General features: G+C 57.3%; 1 protein-coding gene across 1 annotated transcript in view; it reads right to left on the bottom strand.

Annotated features, from left to right (window-relative positions):
• Nucleotides 1–6,181, bottom strand: part of JMJD6 (jumonji domain containing 6, arginine demethylase and lysine hydroxylase) — a 151,015-nt gene that overhangs the window by 120,630 nt on the left and 24,204 nt on the right. The window lies entirely within an intron of this gene.

Below are 6,181 nucleotides of genomic sequence, written 5' to 3' on the forward strand. Positions count from 1 at the left end.
TGTGTGTGGTGGGAGGTGCTCAGGGTTCATCCCGGTGGGGCTCGGGAGACCCTATACGGTGCCAGGGATGGGGCTGAACCTGGAATAGTCCTGTGCATGGCAAGTGCACCCTCGACCCCCCCTCCACCCCCGCCACTGGTCTGTCGCTCCTGCCCCCACATTTCCCACTCGCAGGGCCAGCACAGGTAGAGTTGTGGGTGGAGTTAAGACGCGATGTGTGTGGAGGTTAAAACCAGGGAGTGTGCGGGTTCTGAGACCGCCAGTGTCGGGGGAAAGTGGGGTTGGGGTGCTGGGGAGTAGGCCCAGCTCCAAATCATCACACACTGGCCCACCGGTTCCCCAGCCCTCTGGATAGTGGGGGGCCTAGGAGCCAGCTGCGTCCCGTGCAAATGAGCCCCCTGGGCTGCATGAGATTCTCAATAGAGCCTCAGGGGCAGCGGTCACTTCCCCAGCGCTGGTGCGAGAAAGCGCTGCCCATGACCAGAAGACCCAGGACCTGGCTCCTTATTGGACAATGCTCTTGTCAATCATTGAGAAACTATGCCGGACATCCGGGAATTCCCGCCGGGACCGAGGCGGGGCTGGGGCGGAGCCAAGTGAAAGATTGGCAGGTGCTTCCACCAATGAAACGAATCAAAAGGACGAGTCGCGACCGTGAACGAACGGTTATTGAAATTGTGATGATAGGGTTGGAGCTGGTACAGGGGCGGGGGCGTTTGCTTTGACGCGCCCGACTTGGGTTCGAGTCCCTGCATCCCATAGGGGCTCTCGCGCACAGCCAGGAGTGATCCCTGTATGCAAAGCACCCCTTGAGCATCGCCAGATGTGCCCCCCCCTTACCCCCAAAAACATAATGATAAAGTAAGTGATATTGGTCTTAGGGAAGGCTCCACGGGGTCAGCTGGCTTTTCCTAAAATTACCTGGACTCTCAGGAGCGTTTTTGGAGCTTTATTGGCTGCACCTTAAGTGATCACCAAGATAATCAGTGTGCACTCTTGGGCAGGTAATGGTTAAGATGGAAAGGATGGTAAATAACAAGAGGCAAGAGCTGGCAGTTTAACCGGGAAAATGAGAAATGTAAAGAAATATATAAATAAGTCCAACCTTTTTCATAATAAGAAAAACGTTGGGGCCAGAGCGATAGCACAGCGAGTAGGGTGTTTGCCTTGCAGGCGACCGATACCCAGTATCCCATATGGTCCCCCAATCACCACGAGGAGTGATTCCTGAGTGCAGGGCCAGGAGTAACCCCTGCGCATCGCTGGGTGTGATCCCCCAGAAAACTAATGCTTGGGCTGGAGAGATAGCACAGCGGGTAAGGCGTTTGCCTTGCATGCGGCCGACCCGGGTTCGATTCCCAGCATCCCATATGGTCCCTGAGCACTGCCAGGAGTAACTCCTGAATGCAGAGCCAGGAGTAAGCCCTGTGCATTGCCAGGTGTGACCCAAAAAGCAAAAAACAAACAAAATAAAACCACCAAAAAACTAATTCTTCTCTGGATCTATCAGATTGTTTGTTAAAAAGCGCCAATATCTCTGAGGGCCAGACAGGAACAGGGTCTCTCTGGCTGATGAAATGCAGTTTGCAAAACTGACAGCTGTGATGGGGAAACAGGATCAGACAAATGAACCTTTTTTTTTAACCTTGCACCCAGCCACAGATATCTAGGAATGAACCCTGAAAAGACACTTCCACCCAGAGGGAACAGCGTGTAAATAAAGCCTTACTCATCGTGGTATTAATTGAAACAGCGGAATATTGGAAACGGGGCGAGTGTCCTTCAGCTGGGGTATGGCCGGACCACTTAGCCATTTAGCTCAGCGCACCATGGGGCGGTGAGGAGGAGGAGGAAGCCTTCAGCATTTTCTGAAGCATGATTGCCAAAGACATTGACCTCCACTTGGGGGCGAAAAGAAATGCCAAAAGAGAGGTTTGGTCCCCGGCATCCCATCCCTTGAGCATTGCCGAGTGTGATCCCAAAACAGATGCTGAAAGAGCAAAGCCAGGAACTAATAAAAATGGTAACTCGTGATGGGTGAATCTGGCAGAGGGGCAATGGGGACAGAATGAAAATGCAGCTGGCAGGGGGAGACCTGGACGCAGCGTCAGGAGTTGGATCTTCTCCAGAGCAGGCACGGTGGGCGAGACACCGCTCCCCAGGAAGCCCATTATTTTCTGTTGACGGGAAGGGAAAGCTGAGCATCACACCCCCAGACCCACGGAGGGAGGGTACTAGAGAGAGGAGTGGGCAGGGGGAAGCAGACTGACCACCCCGGGCCAGTGCGGAGCCCCAGCCGCCTGCTCACATTCACTGACTGGCCCTCTTTTTTGTTTGCTTGACTTGCTTTGGGGCCACACCTGGCTATGCTCAGGGGCTGCTCCCAGGTCTGTGCTCAGGGATATATCTCTTCTGGTGGGGCTTGGGAGACCTGAGGCGGTGTCAGGGGTTGAACCAGGATTGTTTGCACACAAGACAAGCGCCCTACGTGCTGTCCTACTCTCTGCCTTCCTTTTCCTTGTGTTAATCGCTGAGGAATGTTGCCTCCTGGCACAAAATGGATGCCTGATCTGCTGCCTCCCCCACACTCACATTATGGGCAACTTCCTGGTATCAACAGCACGGCCTCAGTTTTGGGAAATATCCCAGCTTGTAAGTGTTTATCTAGAGCATACCCTCGGTTTAGCACGTCCTCTATGGTTATGTCTAAAACTGATGTGGCAGCCACTACATTGAGACACATGTAAAGGTTTCGAGGGCTTGGGGGCTATCAGCCGACTGACAGTACGTGACTCATCCCACGCCCCTGCTTGCCCCTTCCCCTTTCCTGCCTGACTTGGAGGGGGGAAAAATACCTGTGGGGTGAAACAATAAACAGAGATCCTTCACCATCTCCTGCATGACGGAGCCCTATGTGTCTCGAGTGTTGCTTTCACCCTGACGGCCTTCGCCTGGCTTGGCCCTGCAGCGCCGGGCGCGGCAGAGGAGGACCTGTGTTGGGGTACAGCTGATGTTGGGGCGCCCCGTGGAGAGGACCTGCTCTGTGAGCCCAGAGGGACCGAGATCTGATTGCTTCTTTTTCTGGTTTGCTTTTTGGGCCACACCCAGTGATGTTCAGGGGTTACTCCTGGCAGTGCTCAGGACCATATGGGATGCCAGGGATTGAACTACGGTTGACCGTGTGCCAGTCAAACTATCTGCCCACTGTCCTATCGCTCTGGCTCCCTGACTGCTCCTTGAGCCTAAGACTGAAACCCCTGCTTAAGGCTGGGGCCTCTGGGGCTGGAGGGACAGGACAGCGGGGGTGGGGGGTGGGGGGTGGGCACTGCACATGAATGACTGGCTTCGGTCCCCTGCGGAGTAATTCCTGAGTGCAGACTCAGAAGTAACCCCTGAACATCGCCCGGCGTGGTCCCTAAAACAAAAGTTGGGGTCCTGTGTCGGAACCCCTCAGGCTACAGCAGAGACAACAGAAGTCTTGTTGGGAGTGGGGGTGGTTGTTCCCCCAGACCCTGCTTGGCCAGCTGTAATTGGAATGGCGAAAGCAGAGGAGACCCCAAAAGGAAGACAAGTGTGTAGGGGGTGATGGGTGTGGGCTCTGCAGTGTGACTTGTGTGTGAAGGCTGTGAATGGGGATGATAGATGTGTGTATGAGGGTGATGGTGTTTAGAGGTGATGGGTGAGTATATGGTGTATATAGGGGTGACAGGTGTGTAAGGGGGCTTGGGTGTATATAGAGGTAATGGGTGTGTCTGGGAGTGACAGGTGTGTATGAGGGTTTGGGTGTGTATAGAGGTGATGGGTATGTTTGGGGGTAACAGGTGTGTATGGGGGTTCAGCTGTATATGGGGGTTCAGGTGTGTACGGGGGTTTGGATGTGTATAAAGGTGATGGGTGTGTATGGGGGTTCGGGTGTGTATGGGGGTTAAGGTGTGTATGGGGGGGTGGGTTTGTATGGAGGTTCAGATGTGTATGGGGGTGACAGGTGTGTATGGGGGTTCAGCTGTATATGGGGTTCAGGTGTGTATGGGGGGTTGGATGTGTATAAAGGTGATGGTGTGTATGGGGGTTCCGGTGTGTATGGGGTTAAGGTGTGTAGGGGGGGTGGATGTGTATAAAGGTGATGGGTATGTATGGGGATTTGGGTGTATATGGGGGTCTGGGTGTGTATCGGGGGTTCAGGTGTGTATGGGTGTTTGGGTGTGTATGGGGGTAACAAGTGTGTATGGGGGTTCGGGTGAGTATGGGCGTGACGGGCGTGTGAGGTGTGTGACAGGTGCTGGGTGTGTAATGGGCGTTCGGGCGTGACAGGTGTGTGGAGGGCGTGGGCTGCTCTGGGTCACCGAGGCAGGTGAGCCTCTGCAGGGCCCGGCGGTGGCAGGGGCAGAGTGCCCCCGTGTCCCCCGCGTCCCGGGGCTGCTCTGCTGCCCCTTGCTCCGGGCCCTGCCTGGGGAGGGGTGGCCCGAGTGGGGCTGCGCTGCTCGCGGGTCTTCGGCCCCCACGATGCGGGACTTTCCTCGCGGCCCCGGGAGCAAGCAGGAGACTTTGGGGACGTCCTGCGCGAACCCGACGCGGGCTCCGGAGCCGTCTGCGCGTATCGATGGGAAAGGGCTCTGGAGAGGAATCTGCGGCCCTAACTGGACTCCGGGGCGTCCCGATGGGGCCGACACGGTGGCAGAAAAGGCCCTGGAGCAGCGGACACGAGACACACCCGCGTGCGCGGACCCCGCTGCAGTGCAGAAGGCCCCCACCAGGGGGCGCCGAGGCCCGGGTCTGCCCAGCCAAGTCTCCGCCAATCACAGCTCCCCGCTCCAGGCCGCTGATTGGCGAGCACGGGCACGTGATACGTCTTAGCCAATGGGGAGGGCGGAACGTGCGAAGGGCGGGGTCTCTCCCCTGGGGCCGCGGTGGAAGCGCCTTTGCCTGCTCCCGGTGGTCACCGTCGCCCCCAGTTCCGCACCCTGCGTGCAGCTGGGAGGATGCTCGTCCGTGACCAGAGCTAGGAGAGACTCCCCGCTGCCGCTGGCCCCCTCCGTTGGCGCTTGCCCGGTGCTTTCTGGCCTCTGCAGGGGCCCCGTTGGCCTCTGTGCTGGCGAGGTAGGGGCCAGCCCACAAGAGGGCTTGGGAAAAGCACAGAAGGGACCCCCAGCGCCCGGCCCGTAGAGGGCCTGCAGGGACGCGGACACGTCCCGCGGGAGCCCTAACTGGAGGTGCCCAGTAGATCCCATCTGATCTCAGTGGGCAGAAACCTCCCCGACCAGCTCTGAGGCTACATGACCCCAACGGCCTCCTGCGCCCCCCACAGACACCCCCACACTCCCCGGGCCCCTCCCAATACACACACACCCTCCCCGTACCCCTCATGGTACTCACAGACACACACACCCTCCCCGCGCCCCTCCCGGACACACCAATCCTTTCGTTCCACATCACCCGGCCAGTGGGGCCCTTTTATGGACTGCTGGAGAAGGGGTTCCCTCCACACACTCGCCTCTTCTCTCGAGGGCCTGGTTTCCCTAAAAGGATCCCATCGGACTTTTTTTTTTTTTTTTTTTTTGCGGGGAGCGCGCACTTGGGGATTCTCAGGGTTTACTCCTGACTCTGTGCTCAGGCATCACTCCTGGCAGTGTTCAGGGGGTATCATATGGGATGCCAGGGATTGAACCCAGGTCAGCGACATGCAAGGCAAACTGTGCTATCACTCCAACCCCCCTCTGGGCCTTTTACTCTCCTGAGGATGTGCCCAGCCACATTCTAGGGGTGAACACTCAACTAAGCCTCTCGATGCCCCTGAGAGAGGGCCCCTGCTGGGGCTGACCCTAAGGGTCCCAACGGTGACCCGGGGTGCCCTGTGTTCAGCTAGACTGTCTTCGCCTTCCATATAGTCAGAGACGTTTCTGGAAAGCCTCCTACGACAGAACAACTGTGGGTGACCTCGTTTTTTTTTTTTTTTGGCTTTCTGGGTCACACCTGGCGATGCTCAGGGGTTCCTCCTGGCTCTGCGCTCAGGAATTACCTGGAGGTGCTCGGGGGACCCTATGGGATGCTGGGAATTGAACTCAGGTCAGCCGTGTGCAAGGCAAACATCCTACCCACTGTGCTATTGCTCCGGCCCCCGGGTGAGCGTGCTTTTAACCCAGCCCCAGTGCTCATCAGCTGGGGGCTACACGTCCCTTCGTGC

Source organism: Sorex fumeus, unplaced genomic scaffold (genome assembly GCF_029834395.1).
Source record: "Sorex fumeus unplaced genomic scaffold, SorFum_2.1 ptg000029l, whole genome shotgun sequence".
Classification (NCBI taxonomy): domain Eukaryota; kingdom Metazoa; phylum Chordata; class Mammalia; order Eulipotyphla; family Soricidae; genus Sorex; species Sorex fumeus.